The following is a 19,762-nucleotide window of genomic DNA, read 5'->3' on the forward strand; positions in this document are numbered from 1 at the left end:
ACAGAAAGTCCATAGCCTGCAAAGTTTGTCTAAAGGTGCTGTCCTACCAAAGCTCCTTGTTCTGTTGGAACAAAAGAGATTCTGAGAGTTTCAGAAAGAAGATAAAAAGATAAAGAAATAAGATTCTTGCCAAAGAGTGTGCTAGAGCCGCCTCAGTCCATCTCAAGAGAGGTGGTTGTTAAATTCTAAGTGTGGCCATTTATACTTCGGACATCTGACAAATACTGCTAATCAGGGCTTGATTTATTGTTGTATTTCTAGATTTAAAAAAACTCATGAAGAAAATGTTAATAGTGCAGATTCAGCTTTAAAATGTGACGGATATATACATACATATATTTTTTTTCTGGGAATCTAGGTTTTAAACATTTATCAACCCACCCCTGCATCCTGCCCTTGTGGAGAATTTTTCAGTAGTACTTATACAAGAGCTGCAAATTCTGCAAAGGTATGATGGTCTTACATTTTCCATTGTTAGACGGAGTTCCTTCATTGTTACAATCACAGAACCCTTGATGAATGCAATAATAATTCTTTTTTATTGTTATTATTATATGAACTTTTTATGTCACAGGCATTATGCTAAAAGCTTTATAAGTATCATCTCATTTAATCCTCACAACAAACCAAGTAAGTAGATACTCTTATCCCCATTTTACAGTTGATGACACTGAGCCAAATGGTGGTTAAGTGACTAGAGAATCATAGCAGAAATGCCATCCTGGCTCTACATGTTAACATTCTGACCTTGTCCAAATCTCTTCCTATCTCTAGACTTCAGTTTCTTTCCTTGATTATTGAGAGTGTTTAACTAGAGGATCTAGTTCTCAAACAGTGAACCCTTGTGATCCTCTGATCACCCCCCCCATCAAATCCTCCCCACCCAGTTGAGAGATTAAGAAATTTGAGCATAGAGATATGAAGGGATTACACAATGCCATAAATGCAATGAGTGTATGCCAGAACTGGCATCCTCCCTGAACTATGAACTCACTCAATCATCTGAGTTGAACTTCTTTCTTTGTTTACAGAACACTGAACCCTGTTGACTACACATGGACTTTTTTGAACTTGGCATAAACTTCTGAGTAGGTTTAAATGTCTTTAAAACTTACCTGTTTACCTAATATAGCACTGTTATTATTTAACTCCTGCTCATTGGTTTCACACAGATGGAAGGTGCATCGTTCAAAGACAAGAAAGGGCCACGTGCAGTCTGGAAGACCTCCCTTTGAATCAGCCTTTTTCTCATTATTATCGGGGAGACACATGCTCATAAACAGTTTTTAGCACTGTCATAGTGAGGAGCCAGAAGGATTTAGTTTGCGTGGTAAGGTCTTCCAGGTGTTCCATCTGGAGATGAAATGTCACTGGGTGCATCAAACCCCCAAACCGCGCAGAGAATTCTGGACAAGATGGAATTCTACTTCATTCCAATTTCTATGCTGAGGTTCAGTTTGGAGGTAATAATGAGAAAAGCTACATCATTATCAGACTTTTATATAGTTGTTCAACTCATATAAAGTCACAATTGAGGCATTTTTTTTTTGCGGTAAAATGCAGTTTGGGTGCACCATGTCATTTGATCTCACAAGTTTCCTGTGAGGCCAGCACTTAGTGAGGTGACTTGGAGTCAGAGGATCTGGTTTCAAATCCAAGCTTTGCAGATGACTCCCTATGCGACCTTGGTCCAGGCACTTGCCCTAATTAGGGCTCCAGTTCCTCATCTGTCAAATGAAGCCATTGGTCTCAGTTACTTCCAATTTCTGACCCAGCTCTAGATTTACGATCCCATGATTTTCTTTAGCACTTTATGGTTTCCCAAGCTCTTTGCAGACATTGTTTCCTTTATTCTCATGAGAATTCTGTGAGGTGAGCAGGGCAAGCATTACTCACCTGATTTATCAAACACAAAAACCTAGGCCCTGAGTGATTCAGTGATTTATACGAATATGTTCAAGCAGGGAGTGGCAGAGCAGGATTTGAACCCATGTCTTTTAACTCCATATAAAGTTTCTTCTACCACAAACCCCTCCTATGATCTTGCCAATTATGTGCTATGGAATTCCCAAAAATTAGATGGGTGATTCCATTAGGGCATGAATTCCTATTGATAAATGTCCTCTACTAATAATGGACGTTGGCATTTTCTTTGAAATATTCTCCTAGAGTTTTCTGGGCACACTAAGACGGTAAGTGACTTGTCCAAGGTTACACAGTAAATAAGCGAAACCAAGTCTTCCTGACTCCAGGGCCAACAAGATTCCTACTCTGCCACTTAGGAATGGAATATGGGATTGGAAGTATAAAAGGAGAAGAAAAGAGCGAGCAGCTTAGGTTAGCCTGCTGGGTAACCTGCCAATCACGGAAAACGCATCATCTCCTTCCCACTGAATATTCCATGGTAGTTCTCTAACAACTCAAACGCTGTAAAAGTGAGTGAAACAAAGGTCCTTTTTCTTTTTTCACCCTGCCTTCTCAAACCATTTTCTCTTCTTTCAGTCCTAATTATGACCATTCCTTCCACAGATCCTGATAAGTAGAAGATTCTTCAGGTTAAATTTGGCTGTATAATTAATCTGTTAGCAAGCGTGTGTGGCCAAAGGAAACATCCATATCATACTCAACCTTTTGGTAAACATATCTAGTTAGTCTTAGTTTGTACCCCACACCTGTCCCCCCCATTCCCAGATTAACAAGCACTGACTGTAACGTATTGCTTTGTTGACTATCCCTTGCAGTATGCAAGAGTTTTAGCTATTTGAGATTTGTGGACCATCGATTTTGCACTTTAGAGAGTGACTCAGATCCACTGTTTTAGTAGAAGTTTGGGTTTCCCTTGCTGTTAGCCTGAAAGTTGATCATTTACCAGTTTCACACAGCACTCTCCTGTTTTGGACCCATGCAACAGAGTCCGCTTACCGTGCTGCAAATTGTTGACTTGGCAAAGCTCTCTGGCGAGGGAAAAGACGGGCTCCTGAAGAGTTGAGCCCCCGCTCGCTGTCCCTGGGTCTTTGGAGCCCAGCTCGCCAGGCTTGCTGGATTTGAAGTCGGTCTCTGAACGGGCTTTGGGACTGAAGAAGTGCTTCTCGTCAGCTTTCCACCCGCGGGCCAGAGCTGCGGGCACCCCCGTGGCGCCGCCGCGTCTTTGCTTGCTCGCGTTTACCCCGCCTCGGCTGGCCCTCGCCCCAGCCCCGTTAGAGTCATATTTACCGAGCCCATATTTTGGCAACTCCACATGTTAGTAAGTCCAAAGAGAGCAAGTCCCCTTAAGTATGTCTTATACCAAATTAAATTAGAAGAGACGAGATGATGGTTTTGTAGTTGCTACAAAGACAAAAATGATGAAGAGATTTGTTGTAAAACGACAAAACGACAAGTTAGAGTAAATAAAGTCGCCTAATGAGTGTAATGCTTGTTTATTTTGTGTGTGTACCTTTGCAATATATTTTCCATACATTGACAGAATAACTGTGAAATACTTTCTTAGCTATGTAGACAGGAACATGTGAACAGGTCAGAGCGTGTGAAGAAAGACTTTGGTAATGGGTAACTTAAATGCTACTCAGAAATGATGATGGATGGCAAGTCATGGTGTGTGTGTGTGTGTGTGTGTGTGTGTGTGTGTTACCTGCACTTAACCCAAGTAGTATTAGCTGTTTGCCAGATTGGCTTGTTCCCTTGTACCTTAACATTCTTTTCTCCTTGAATTACAATACTGTAACTGGGTGGTCCTTCTTCAGAAAAGTTACTTGCAAAACGGAAGGTATTGTTTGTTTTTAAACTTTTGTAAATAAAGGCTTCAAAAATATTTTCTTACCTGAAAAATTGTTTCAAATCACTAATAATTAGAAAAGTGAAAATTAAAGCACATCCATTCTCATCAGATTGACAAAGATGATTTTTAAAAGGAAAATGACAAATATTGGTGGAGCTGCAGAAAAACTGGCACATTAATATGATGTTAATGGAGTCATTCTGAAAAGTCATTTGGATCTGTCTCAAAAGTCACTGAACTGTGTGTATCCTTCCAACTTCATTTCTTCTCTCAGTCTTAACCCCCAAAGAAATCAAAGAAAAAGGAACAACCTATGAGTGAAAATATTTATAGTAGCTTTTTTTTTAGAGGCAAAGAACTGGAAAATTGGGGGCATCTATGTGTTTGGGAATGGCTGAAGAATTATGTTAAAGCAATGTAATGGAATACTGTTTTACTGAAAATAATGATGAAAAGAATGAGTTCAGAGAAGCCTGGGAAGAAGCTGATTCCAACTGAAATGAGCAGAAGCAAAAGAAAATGTTACTAACACAACATTGTAAAGATTAAAAAAAAACTTTGAAAGCCTTAATTACTCTGATTAATGCAATGAAAAATGTTGATTTCTGAAGACACATGATGGAATATGCTGCCATCACCTCCTGATAGACAGGTGATAGACTGAAGATGCAGAGAGATACACATTTTTGGACATAGACAACATAGGAGTTTTTTTTCTTGAAAACACATATTTGTTGCAAGGGTTTTGTTTTTCTTTTCCAACGCAGAGTGAAGATGAGAGAGAAAATAGATTTTGTTAATTTAAAATTTAATTAAATTTCAAAATAAATGTTATGCTATTTATTGAAACAGAATAGTTCCTAAGTGGAGATATACAATTATTTCTTTAGGACAGTAAATTCACTTATGTTTGTTTGTTTGTTTGTTTGTTTGTTTGTTTGGGGGGTAGATCTACAACATTTAGCCAATATTCAGAGTATACCTATACGGAAAGCATAAAGAATTTTTAAAATTGTTGAGGAATAAAATGTTTCCTTTTGGAAAGAGTGAAGGAGCATCAAGAAGTGCCAGAGCCTAACAACCCTCCAGACTACATTGACTACTTCCTCTCCAAAATGCAGGAAGTAGGATGTATGGGGGAAGGATCTTGGCTGTTGAGCAAGGCTGATATTTCAAGGATTCATATATGCCACTCTCTTCAAACCACAAAAAGGGACATCAGAGAGAGTCTCAGGGCATCCTTGTCCTTCAAGGATACTACTGGCTCTCTAGTAAATGAGATGTGTTTGCTCTGACCCTGCCTCTTACCTGAACTCTGTATGAGAAATAATATCTAGAAAACTTTGTGTTGCTGGGAGATGAACAGCTGGTCTGAGTTATCCTGTTTGGAGAAGGAAGGTTATGTGAAAATGGTAACACGTTTCCCATGGCTAAGAGCACACAGGTTCTAGACTCATGTGGACCAGGTATAATTTTGATGGACAACTCTAAAGCAATATTTCTTAACCTATGATCCATAAACTTGGTTTTTTTTCATCTTTTGAGAACTTTTCCAACATAATTGGTTTCCTTTATCATTTTGTATACTTTATGAATTTAATTACATCATTCTGAAGAAGGGTCCATAGACTTCATCACACTGCCAACAGGGTATGTGACACAAAACAGTTTAAACACCCCAGCATTAGAAGGGTGCTTGAAGTCAAATTCCCTTTGGCTTATATGACCCCACTAAGAATTTACTTCTGAAAGTCTCTACATGTGCTACTGAGTTTGGGGAAATATGTTTGACATGGTTTCCAGTTAGGTCCCCAAAGGCAAAGTACATGGAGTCCTTAACTTAGAGTTAGGAAGGCTTGAGTTCTAAGCTAATTTCTGACACTTCCTAGCTGTGGTACCCCAGTCAAGTCATAATACCTTTGTCTATCTCAGTTTCCACATCCATAAAATGGGGTCAATAATTGCATCTATCTCCCAGGGTTGTTGTGATGTTTGTCAAGCACAGTAAAGCGTTACATGGCTATTATTATAAATGCTAGCTATAGCCAACTCCCATAAAAATACTCAAGATAAGTGAATTTCAGGTGCAGAAGCTTTATTTTGCCCCACAGAAAAATGAAGACACAAAAGACACAGAAACCTGCAAACCAATTCAAAAAACACGGAGATGAAAAAAGGAAAAGGACCTATTTGTACAGAAATATTAAGAGCAGTTCTTTTGTGGTGGCAAAGAACTGGAAGTTGTGGCGTTGCCCATCAATTGAGGAAAGGCTGAACAAGTTGTGGTTTATGATCGTAATGAAATACAATTGTGCTATAAGAAATGACAAGCAGGTTGCTCTCAGAAAAACCCAGAAAGATTTCCATGAACTGATTTGAAGTGAAATGAGCAGAACAAGGGGAACATTGTAAACAGTAATATCAATATTATACGATGATCAACTGTGATTGACTTACCTATTCTCAGCAACGCAATGATCCGAGACAATTCCAAAGGACTCATGATGAAAAACGATATCCACTTCCAGAGGAAGAACTGATGGACTATGAATGCAGATAAAAGCATAGTTTTTAAAACTTTCATTATTTTTCTTGGTTTTTTTATCTGTTTTCTTTCACAACAAGAATAATATGGAAATGTGTTCTGCATAGTTGCACAGGTATAACCTACATCAAATTGCTTTCCATCTTGGGAGTGGGATGGAAGGAGGGAAAGAAGTTGCAACTCAATTTTTTAAATGAATGTTATTTAATGTAATTGGAAAAAATAAAATGTCATTCAAAAAAAATTTCAACGTTGACATCTAGTCTGTATCTTATAATTTTAGACCAAGTTGCTTGGGCCACAAAGAGGTGAAGTGATTTATCCAGGGTTACATAGAAAATATGCATCAGAGGCAAGACTTGAAGCCAAGTCATTCCTGACTCCACTATGCTGTGCTGCCTCTTGTAGGGCTTCTCTTACCTGTCTGACCCCTCCTCACTTTCCTTTGCTGGATCTTCATTTGTGTCTTGCCTACCGACCACAAGGGTCCCCCAAGACTCTGTCCTAGGCCATCTTTTATTATCCCTCTACACAAAGGTTTCTTAAACTTTGGTCTATTGGCCATTGAAGGGCCTGATTTCAGGGTGTCTGGGACCCTGGGACTTTCATGATTATATTTCAATATAATTGTTTTTTGTAATCTCAAACATTTTAGTTTATGCATTTAAAAATTTAGGTTTCAAAACTCTCTAAAGGTTTCACAAAACTATCAAAATGTCCATGACACAAAAAAAAGCTCCAAAGGCCTGATCTCCATGATTGTTCTACATTGTCACTTGAAGATCTCATCAGCTCCCCTGAGTTACATTACCATCTCTTCAAAGCTGATTCCCACATCTCTGGATCTAGCCTACTCTCCTGAGTTCAAGTCTCACAGCCCTAACTTCGTACCGGACGTATTTCAAGTTTGATGTTCCACATACATCTCAAACTCAACATGTGCAAAGCAGGGATCATTATCTTCCCCTTGAAACTTTCCTTCTCCTGAAATTCCCTATTACTGTTGAGGGTACCATGATCTTTTCAGTTATACAGGCTTGTCGTCTCTGTGTGATCCTTAATTCCACTCTCCCCATAACCATTCTATTGGTGATTCAAATAGCTTCTGCCTTCCTAAAATCTGTGATGTACATCCCCTTCTCTCCACTTACATGGTCACCACCATGGTTCAGGCCTTCATCAATTTATGTCTGGTTTAATGTAACAGCCTTCTAGTTGGTTTTCCTGCCTCACTTCTCTCCCCGTTTCTGTCCATGTTCCATTAAACTGCCACAGAGATTTTCCTAAGGCATATCTGATCATGGATCCCTCATATTCACTCCCCCTTGTTGTTGTTCAGCCATTTCAGTTGTGTCCAACTCTTCATGATCCCATTTGGAGGATTTTTTGGCAAAGATACTCAAGTGGTTTGCCATTTCCTTCTCCAGGTCATTTTATAGATGAGGAAACTGAGGCCAACAGGGTTAAGTGATTTGCCCAGGGTCACATAGCTAGTAAATGTCTGAGGCCAAATTTGAACTCATAACAATGAGTCTTCCTGACTCCAGGCCCAGTGCTGTATGCACTGTACCACCTCGCTGCACCATTCACTCCCCCCGTGTTTCCCTATGACCCCCAGGATCAAATATAAAATTCTCTACTTGGCTTTTAAGGACTTTCACAAACTGGCTCCTTCCTACCTTTCTAAATGTCTTACTTTTCACTTCCCTGTATACACTCTATGATCCAGAGACACCAGGACCCCACATCTTTTCATTGACTGTGTCCTATGCCAGTCTGAAATGTTTTCCAGACTTGTCTTTGCTCAAGGTTTCCCTGGCTTTCTTCAAGACTCAGGTCGAGTGTCACCTTATGCAAGAGGCCTTCTCTGTTCTCCCTCTCCCCCATCCCTCCACTAGTGTCTTCTCTCTTAGATTTCCTTCCATTTAATCTTGTGTATGTGTGTATTTGCATTTTAGCTTCCCCATTATCAGAGCCACCTCTAGAGTGTGAATGGGCCCTGGGAAATATACACACACACACACATACACACACACGTATATATACCTATCCATAGCTATCTATCTATATTTGCAGGGCTTTTGTTCATATAAACAATTTAGATAAAAATGTTTTACAAATTTCATGGACTCGTGTGAAATACAATGATTTATCAATGAAGCTACAGAATAATTAGCTTATCACATTAATCTTTTCATAAGATATATGGTGATTTAAAATGCTGAAAAGCATGGAGCTGAAATAATTATCTACACCTAGATTACTGTTGAAGTCCATGACACCAGATAAATTACAATTCCATTCAGGTTTCATGACCTCTGATAGATAAAGAGTGAATCCTCCCATTTACTCTCCTTGCCATTCTCAACTGTCAAAATATTTTAGGAAAAATGGTTTACACTTTGATGGCTTTACCTCACTCCTATGCAGTCCCACAACATGCAACAGATATCAATAGCTGCATTTTCAGAGTGTTTTCAAAACTATCTGATAGCTGACCCTGAAATTAGTATCCATTGAACATCCTTTCATCACTACCATACAACACTCATTTTGAGAAAAACCAAATACGTTGCACCCATTGCCATGGTCTATGTCAAAGAATAAAATGTAGTGAATAAAAAAAAACATTTTCATAGATAGGAATTCTGGGGATCAGGTATTTTGTGTGTGGGAGTAGGATCCCTTCAAATGCAGTCCTGATAATAGTTGTTTTCATGAAATAAGTAATTTTACGGATAAATTTTATATTTGTACTACTATATTATTATTGTTGTTGAATATTATTTGTTGTGTTGCCAGTATAGATAAATCAAGGATGGAATTTTGATACTGCCTTTAGATTTCAAAGTGCCCTGTTTTTCAAAACCTTCAGACACAGTATGTCTATCTTTCTTGAAGTTAGAAGAATCATTTTGTATTAAGTGTACAATATACATCAAAATTATAATTTAAACAAATCAAATCAAATAAACTTACATTTCAATTGTTGACACAAATTTATAACAATATTTTCAAATTAAGAAATGCAGTATATCTTGTTTTTTTCTGTTGCTGAGTAATGAATAGCACACTGGCCCTGGAGTCAGGAAGACCTGAGTTCAAATTTCACCTCAGATCCTTACTAGCTCTGTGATCCTGGGCAAGTCACTTAACTTCAGTTTGCCTCAGTTTCCTCTTCTGTGAAACAGTAATAATAGCACCTACCTACCAGACTTGTGAGGATCAAAAGAGATAATAGTTGTAAAGCACTAAGCACACTGTGTGACACATAATAAGGGCTATACAGATATTAACTATTATTACTATAATTGTTCCTATTTTTAACAACAATTTAAATCCACTCAAAAAGAGAAAAGACAAAATTAAAATATTCTAGACTACACACAAACTATGCAGCCTGTAATGTAGCATTGTCTATCACAAGACACTGCCCTACCCAATATGATGAATAATCATACACACACACACACACACACACACACACACACACTTTGATGGCAACTATCAATCTATCCCCTCTTTAAATGGAAATTTTTTTTAAATTTAAGCTTATTATGGTTACAGTCATAACATTAATAATTAGGAGATTTTAAAAAACATGTTTGAAGAAATGGTAGCTTATTTTGTGAATCACTAAAAATTTAGGTAAAGCATCCATAATTTTAAAGCAGCCAATGTGGAATGTATTAGAAACTCAGAGAAGCAAATACAGGACATCAAAATCATTTAATTGCTCAGAATATAGAGAGTGTGCTACTCATATCAATATTTAAAGATCAATATTCACAAATTGCAATGTCATTTGTAACATCCTGTCTTCTTTCCATGGGTCTTTATGCAGACATTCTCTCCCTCCTTGCCTCTGTATCTTTAACACATATGATCCCTCAAGTCTCAGCTAAACAGCCTCCATATTCAAGTGGTCTGTCCTCCTTCCTGTAATTGATAGCCCCACTCTAAATCACTGTGTATTTATTGTGTATGTAACATAGTATAACTCATCTGTGAATACATTGTCTCCCCCAGTGAGATATGAGCTCCTTAAGTACAAGGATGTCTCATTTTTTAAAATCAGTATCTCCAGAACCAAGGATAACACCTGACATATAGCATACTCTTGATATAGGCTTATTAATTAAGCACAGAATACAAAGATAAAGACACAATCCCTACCCTCATGGAGTTTACAAATTGTGAAATAAACACAAATATATTTATGATGCTAGGGAGGTTATACTGAGAGTAAAGTTGTGATACAAGAGCTCAGGAAAAATTTAGGCAGAAGAGAACTTATAAGTAGGAGGAACAGGAAAGGGGTGATGTATAACTGAATCTTGAAGAGGAAAAGGCTTTTGATAAACTTGAAATAAATAGAGAGGGCATTTCAGGCTTAGGGAACACATGGTGAACAGATGCCCAGAGACAGGAGATAGTAGGTAGAGTTTGGAAAAGAGGTCCTAATCCTCTATAGGTAGAATTTAATTGTATAAAATTAGTCATCCAAACAAAAAGTAAGATTTGTAATATGCAATTTTAAATAAAATGTAGAATGAAATAATGCCACCAAAGAAACCAAATAAAAAGCAGCAAAATTACAAGAGGCAGTGTGGCATGGTAAAGAGAAAGCTGGTCTTGGAGTCAGGAGGACCTGGGGTTCAGGTCCAATCTCTGATATGTGCAGGATATGTGACCCTATACAAAGTCAAAACCTCTCAGGGCTCCTCAGGTAAGTCCCTAAGTCTATAAATTGCAAAGTAGAGTCAGGTCTACATTGATAAAGGAAATTTCCTCCTCTTGGAGCTCTCTATATCAATGAACTCACAGATTCAGTCTCCGTGTTAGAAAGGGTTCCTCAACATGAGGGTGGCGGCAATGACACCCCTGGACTGTGCGGAGGGCTCCTGAGACAGTCAGAAAAAATCACATCAAGGCGGTAGGCCCATGACCCAGTCTCCAGTGTGTGGTCCCACTCCCAGGCTCAAACTCTTGTCCCGACACCACTCGATGCTGTAAGATCTATGTGAGGGTTCCACGGCAACATGAAGACTTTTTCTTCCCACCCACCCTTATATCTAGCCTCTGTGGTGCAAGACGGAGACTGCAGGAGGGAGCAAATTAAACTCGATGGGACAAGCCCCAGCTGCTGATCTTGACAGAACTGGGAGTGGAAACCTGCCTCTGCTGAGCTGAGCTTCTCTCACAGGAGGAGACTTTTCCATCTTCCTGTATTCCATGACCAGTGGTCCCACCACACTTCCTCTACCTTGGTATCACCTTCAAACCATGTGATTCAGGACAACCTACTGATTGGGCCAAAGAAGATGAAAAGACAGGTATTAAAATGCCTGCCTTTACCCCCTTAAGAGAGTTTTTCTGCATTTCATTAATATGAAATCAGCAGTCATCCTCAGATTGTCTGCCTAAAGAATGGATACAAAGAGTGAATTCTCCCAAGGAGTAGGAGCCAGGGTCAAGATAATTGCAACAAGAATCTGGAAATGGTAGCTTGAGAAGGGATTGATGACACTTTGGGCACCAAACATGAAAGTGAAAAGTACTGGCCTCAGCAATGAACTTCCCCCACCCCCCTCTAGTGGTCAAAGAGGATAATGCAGCCTATTGAGAGGTTAGCTGCACCATGCATACAAAAGCAATCATTTCTCTATATATTATGCATTTATATTTATAATATTAATATGTTAGGTTGTTAGTTTATATATGGGCTTTATAGATTTACTTATGTTTTATTTGCATATTCATTTGCAAAGTGTTTTACAAACATTATCATATTGTCTCCTTATAAAAGCCCTGGGAGGTGAGTGCTATTATTATCCCATTTTATAGCCATAGAAACTGAAGTAGACAGAAGTTAAGTGACTCACCCAGAGTCATAGAGCTACTAAGTGTCTGAGGCTGAATCTGAGCTCAGGTCTTCCTCATCCCAGGTCCAGTGTTCTAGTCATTGAACCACCTGTCTGCTTTGATGGGAACTACATGTTATGTGAAGGAGAGAAGAGACTTCTTTTCAGGCTGACTCTGTAAAGCAGAACCAGCAATGGTGAAACTACAAAGAGTCAAAGGCATGGTGCCAGGAAAAAAATTTCTAACAATTACAGGTATCCCAAAGTGACATGAGCTGTGTTGGCAGGCCCTATCATTGGACATCCTTAAGAAAAAGCTTAAGAACAACTTTAGGATCTTGGGGGTGTTTTTTAGAGGAAATTATTTTCGTGCTCAGGTACCAATTGGACCAGATGATCTATAAAGTCCTCTAATACTCTGAGATTTTGTGCATCTTGGTTTCAGCATTTTTCTAAAGATGAAGCTCTATTTACCCTAGACATTCCTTTGGGATAACACATAAACATATCAGCCCAAATGCAGGATGTATGTATGTGCTCATATTTCTGAATTTCTTTTAATTTTAAATTAGTTATATAATTTAAGCTTATTTAAAGCACTTTGCTATATGTATAGAGCTATGTAAATGTGATATTATTATTATTAGTATAGTAGGTTTCAAAGTGTAATTGTGTTCCTGTGACAGCTAGATGGCATAATACATAGAGTGCTGGATTTGAAGTCAGGAAGACCTAAGTTGAAATCCTTTCTCGTACACCTACTTAACCATGGGACCTTCAGCAAGTGAACTTACCCCTGCCTGCCTCAATTTCTTCATCTGCAAAATGGGGATAGTAGCACCTACCTCATAGGCTTGTTCAGATGATCAAATGAATAATATATAGCACTACACAAACCTTAAAGAGTGATAGAAATGCTGGCTGTTATTGTGTGTGTGAGAGAGAGAGAGAGAGATTTTACTAAAAAACCAAAACCCTAGTGTCAGAAGTTTGGAATAATGTGAGACTAATACAGATATGCCCAAGGTACTGTCAGTAATAGTGGGTCATTTTCTCAAAGCATCCATGCAGGTCACAATCCATCTAGAACTTAATAGAAAATGATTAGAGGGTTGCCTGAAGCACAGAGAGGTTATAGACCTGTGGGCACATGGCTTGGAAGTATAAAGGGTAGGCTCTGAAGCCAGGTTTTCTTCACTGCAAGTCTGTTGCTCTACCCTACCATGCAGCCATCTTGTTCTGTCCCCCCTCATCGGTTATCCTCAGGGGAGCTTCTAATCACTCCACTCATCCGTGTTATCCAAGGCTATTATACCTACTCTGACTCTACCTTCTTCCCTTCAAAATGCTACCATCAGATAGCTGGGTAGTTAACCAGTCCAAGTTTACATGATCTTCTAATTGCGTGTCCTTTGTTCCCTTCTCCCATTGCTGCTCGTCCCTTTCCAAAACCCAGTCCCGGATGATTCTGCCATCTGCCTTCTGCACTATACACTAGTGCTGCTAACCACAGATGGAGGAGGCCCAACTACTGTGTCTTAAAACGCAGTGCTGCCAGCCCATCATTTACTCTTCCCTAATCTAGCCTCTATCCTGCTCCCAGACCTCTGCTCTCCTCAGACCCCTACATTTCCCCATCCAGCTCAGCAGACAACCTCACCAAATGCTTTACAGAAAAAAAAAATTGAGGCAATCCGTCACAAGATCTCTCTACTCCTCAACTCTACACTCCAAATCATTCCCCATTAGCCCCTTCTTTGTTCCAGAATCAGAGGAAAAGGTGTCCTTTCTTGCAAATACCAAGCCCTCTACTTGTGCCTTTTATCCCATTGCCCTCCCTCTCTTCTGGGAGCTCATCCCTTTCACCATCCACTCTATCTAATTATCCATTTCTCCTGATCCACTAGCTCCTTCCCTCCTGCTTGCAGAAAAGGCCAAATCTCCTTCAACCTTCAACACTCTTCATTTTATCCTACCTGCCTCTCAAGCAACTCTCCAATATCTCTCCTTCCATATGCAGCAAAACTATGAAAAGCAATCTACATTCATTGCTTCCACTTTTTCTCTTCCTGTTGCCTTTCAACCTCTTGCAATATGGTTTCTAGTTTCACCTCACCTAAAATGGCTCTCTCCAAGATTAACAGTGACCACTTCCTTGCCAAATCCAATTGTCTTTTCTGGGTCTTTATCCTTCTTGACATCTAGCCCCAAGTAAGGTAGCATTTAGGTAGTGCTTTAAGATTCAAAAAGTGCTTAATAGATGTTATTTCATCTGATTTATTTCATTTGATACTTACGACTTCGTAGGGTGGATGCTACTATTATCCTTATTTTATAGAAGAAAATGAGGCTGAAAAAAGTTAATCAACTTGCCTGAGGTGACACAATTCACACAGGGTGCTAAAGCAAGAATTAAATGCTAGTCTTCTGAACTCCAGGTCCTGATATTCTGCCCTATACCACCTAACTCCCTAAGGCTATGCATACGTGTATTCATATTTGTTAACTTCAGGAAGTCTTCAAGCACAGTATGTTTGTGATACTTGTCACTTGTCAGGGTTACTTCAGAAAAGACTCATGCTTAGGGATAGGTTAAAGGGGCTGAGCTACAAGACTTTTTCCACCTCTGAAATTTGGTGACTCTATGAAATTCAGACACCCAAGTTTGCCATGCCCAAAGACTGCTTCTGAAGATGTTCCCAACTTGGCCTGCAGAGGGCAGCAAAATTTCTCTGGTCACAATTATCTCACCAAAAAGCCTACAGGCAATGCGTTCTAAAAAAACAAAGTCAAAAATTGCCCTTTGGAGTCTCTCCCAATGCCCCTAAGAACCCTTCTACTTGCCTATTTGTAATATCCCTCAGATAGTAGCCATGCTGGGATACTAGAGTGTTTGCAACTAAAAGATTGTCTGCAAAATGCAACTTGTTTCATTCAACAACCATTTATTAATCACCTCCATGTACAGGACTTGGATTAACACTTGGGCTGCAGAGATAATCCCAATATAGGTTTTCCCTCAAGGGGCCAAAACCAAAAAAGGGAAGAAACATACATCAATGGCAAGAAGACCAGATTGACAGAGGAGGAGATCCAGCAAAGGACTATGGGAAATGAGAGGAGGGAGACATCACAATCACCTTGGGAGGTCAGGCAGCACCTCAAATGGGCCTTGAAGGAAGGGAGGGACCTCCGAAGTCTGAGATTAGACCTTAGGGAATGGAATGAGTAAAGGCACGAAAAGAACAGGGAATTCATGAATCTAATTTCTCTGCAATGTTCGATACGTGAAGCAAAGTATCATGAGATGATGCTGGAAAGGTTAATTGGGCTGAGATGATGGATAACCTTGAATGCCAAGTTCAGGAAATTAGAGTTTATTCATGTTGCACTTGGGTCGCCCTCTTTCTGGGAACTCCAGTAGCTACTCCAGCTTCTGGATACTTTGTGAGTCAGAATGCTCTCCAGAAAAGAGTCCATGCACCAATGTGTTTCACTTTTTTAGTCATGCCCTTAGCTCAGAAATAAGGCATTTGGGGCCAGCTAGGTGGCACAGTGGATACAGCACTGGCCCTAGAGTCAGGAAGACTTGAATTCTAATGTGACCTCAGACACTTGACGCTTACTAGCTGTGTAACCCTGTGCATGTCACTTAACCCTATTGCCTTTCCCCCCCCCAAAAAAAAGAAAAGAAAAGAGAATCTTAAAAAAAGTTACGCTGTTAAATAGCAGTGTAATAACAGAACACTCCCCCTTCCCTCATAAACCTAGAGTTCTCTCTCTCATAATATTTTTACTCTTTTGTTAACTGCTTTCCTTCCAAACTCTTCTGTTAACAGTCAAACTCTGTTTTCTCCTTTAAGCCCTAATTTTCCTATCACCTAACTAAAGATCAGAAACCCATTGTAATTTTTAGAGCTTATCATACACTCTGTAGGTAAATATCCCCAGGACTCAACTTCTGAAAGGATTGTCCTTAAACTCAAATCTAACCAGGTCACCTCCCTACTCAGTAAACTAGATAAGTGTAAAATAGATAAACAGTGTAAACTAGATAAGTAAGCTCTCATCCTATAGTCTTTGGGATAAGATGTAAGCTCTTCTGCTTGGCTTTTGAAGTCCTTTACAACTCAGCCCCAACCTATCTTTCCAGACTAATTATACATCACTCCCCTCCCCAGAGTCTGTGACAGAGACAATTTGTCTTTCTCTGTCCCTCACACATGACATTCCATCTCCATCTTCATTGCATTGCCTATTTCCCATCACATAAATGCTTTCCCCCTTTACCTCTGCCTTAATGGAATCCCTCACTGCCTTCATGATGCAGCTTAGGCACCACCTTCTACATGAAGGTATTTCTGACTCCCCAAATTCTAGTGCCCTCGATACCAAACTTCCTTATATTCATTTTATATTTCTTCTCTATATGCATATATATATACACATATGTGTGTATACATGTTGTCTCCCTCAAGAGAATGCAAGCCCCTTGAGCATAGAGATTCATTTTCACCTTTGTGCCCCCAGCAACTATGTGTGACACATAATAGGTATTTAATAAATGTTTGTTGATTGAGTCCTCAGACAGACAAAGGGTAGAGAGACTGTGATAAGGAAACTATTTTAACCTCACCTAAGCAGCCCTTCTATTCTCTGTAAAGAATAATACAGCTACTTGACGCGGGGCCGCTGCAATGATGAGCATAAGACCAGCTCAATGCTCTGTAACCCCGAGACGCATGGATGAGGCGGGAGACAGCAAGGTGGCAGAAGCTCCGTTTATTGAGTGCAGTTAGCTGTCTTTTATGGCCCTAGTGATGCATGTTCAAAGCGTGATCCCGCTGTGATAGCCAATCATCAGGTCTGCTGGAGCTCATGTCAGGACTCATCTCCCAGTGAGAGAAGAGCCAAACCAACCGTGGGAGCTGCATGTCAGCAAAGGAGAGGTCCTGGGAGACTTCCTTATTTTTGCCACGCAACTATGTTGTGACCCTCAGCTTCTACTGATAGAAGCTAGAACTCCCACAGGAAAGTTCCCTCAACAGAGCTCTCATGAGACCGTGAGACATTCACCCTAACAGCTACTGGATGGGAAAAGGTGAATGACTGTTAACCTTTGTAAGACTTCCTCCAGTAATCCATCCCTGCCTAATCTCTCCTGGGTAGGCAATGCAGAGCTGGTGGCAGTATTGGAGTAGAGGAATCACAGCAGGACATTAGGAAGATTACTGCAGACACATGCAAAGACAGATTGAGTAGAGTGGAGATTGGAGTCAGGGACATCAGTTATAGATCTACTGCAATAGCCCAAGTGAGAGATTATGAGAGCCTGTTCTAGGGTGAGGAGAAGATGGAATCCATTGAGAGATGGGGAAAGGTAGAATCAAAGGACACAAATCTTGGTGACACATTGTATTTGAGGAATGAGAGGCAGAGAGGAGTCAAAGATGATTCTAGGTTTCAATTCTGGGTAACTGGAAGGATGGAGATGCCAGTAACAAATACAAAGCACAACTACATAAATTAAGAGATTTACATGAGTTAGTCCTTAAAAACAAACATGGTTTTGCGTGGACCTGGTGCTAGTAGCAAATACATTATTTTTTCTCACTTTATTTATTTATCTTTAGTTTTCAACATTCACTTTCATAAGATTTTGATTTCTAAATTTTTTCTCCCTCCCTCCCTTCCACTCTCCCGAAGATGGCAAGCTATCTGATGTAGGCTATACATGTACGATCATATTAAACTATTTTCACATTAGTCACGTTGTGAAAGAAGAATCAGAACAAAATGGAAATATCACGAGAAAGAAAAAACAACAATAAAAAAAAAAGGAAAATAGTACGTTTCCATCTGCATTCAGACTCCATAGTTCTTTCTCTGGATGTAGCTAGCATTTTCCATCATGAGTCTTTTGGAACTTTCTTAGATCCTTGCATTGCTGAGGAGAGCTAAATCTATCACAGCACAATGCTGCTGTTACTGTGTGACCAAAGTTCATTATGTCTTTTAGGAAAAGGGTAGGACTGAGGAAACAATGATGAATCTGGTATTTTGAAGGAAGCTGGAAATGCTCTCTCATTATTTTGATTGTGAAGTTAAAAGGTGAATGAATATTTTGAAAAATGTGTTTTTGGGGCAGCTAGGTGGCACAGTGGATAGAGCTCTGGCCTTGGAGTCAGGAAGAACTGAGTTCAAATGTGGCCTCAGACACATAACTCTTACTAGCTGTGTGACCCTCGGTAAGTCACTTAACCCCATTGCCTAACCAAAAAAAAATGTGTTTTTTAAATATCTGCAACATGTAGTTAATATTGTTTTATTTAAGTGACCAAGAATAGTCAATAACACAGTTCACTTTTTCCCATTTGCTGTTTGTTATTCAGTTGTTTATGACTCTCTTTATGACCCCATTTGAGATTTTCTCAGCAAAGATACTGAAATGGTTTGCCCTTCCCTTCTCCAGCTTGTGTTACAGATGAGGAAATTGAGGCAAACAGGATTAAGTATCTTGTCCATAGTCACACAGCTAGTAAGTGTCTGAGGCTTGATTTGAAATCAGATCTTCCAGACCCCAGGCTCAGCTCTCTATCCACCATACCACCTCACTGCACTTTGGGTCTTCTTAATTTTTTTTAAATTGATATTATTTGTTTTTATAATGCCTCCATTTAAGAATATAACCTTCCTTGCTGCCTTGCCAAGCAAGTTATCTCTCTTTAAATTTTTATTCATTTTGAACTTAAATACCAAAAGACAAAAAAAGAACATTTCCATGTACACAGCACAACATAGGAAGAGGATTCAATATAAAAACATAAATTTCCATTTCACCTTGCTTACTTTTTTTTTGTAAACTGTAAAGCACTATATATTTACATGTGAGCTATAATTAAAATATCAATTATTATTGTGATCTAGGGTTCTTTTCATACACAGTCAGTTTTCTTGGTTAATAAGAATGTTTTTTTAAAAAGTTTTTTCCTCAATTAAATATAAAAAATAATTGTAGCATTCATTTCCTTAAAATTTTGAGTTCCAAATTATCTTCCTTCCCTCCCCCCTTCCTTCCAAAGGTAAGCATTTTGATATAGATTATTCATGTACAGTTATGCAAAACATTTCCATATTAGTCATGTTGCAAAAAGCAAAACATAGGAAAAAAAGGAAAGAAAAAAAAGTATGCTTCAATGTGCATCCAAACTCCATCAATTCTCTCTCTGGAGGAAGATAGCATTTTTCATCATGGGTCCTTTGGAATTGTCTTAGATCATTGTATTGCTGAGAATAGCTAAGTCATTCACAGTTGATCATTGTACAATATTGTTGTTACTGTGTACAGTGTTCTCCTGGTTCTGCTCACTTCACTTTGCATCAGTTCATGTAAGTCTTTCTGGATTTTTCTGAAAGATTCCTGCTCATCATTCCTTATAGCACAATAGTATTCCATCACAATCATATACCACAACTTGTTCAGCCATTCCCCAGTTGATAGGCATCCCCTCAATTTCCAATTCTTTGCCACTTCAAAAAGAGCTGCTATAAATTGGATATTTTCTCTTACAAGGA

Source organism: Vombatus ursinus, unplaced genomic scaffold (assembly GCF_900497805.2).
Source record: "Vombatus ursinus unplaced genomic scaffold, bare-nosed wombat genome assembly UNPS02014847.1, whole genome shotgun sequence".
Taxonomy (NCBI): domain Eukaryota; kingdom Metazoa; phylum Chordata; class Mammalia; order Diprotodontia; family Vombatidae; genus Vombatus; species Vombatus ursinus.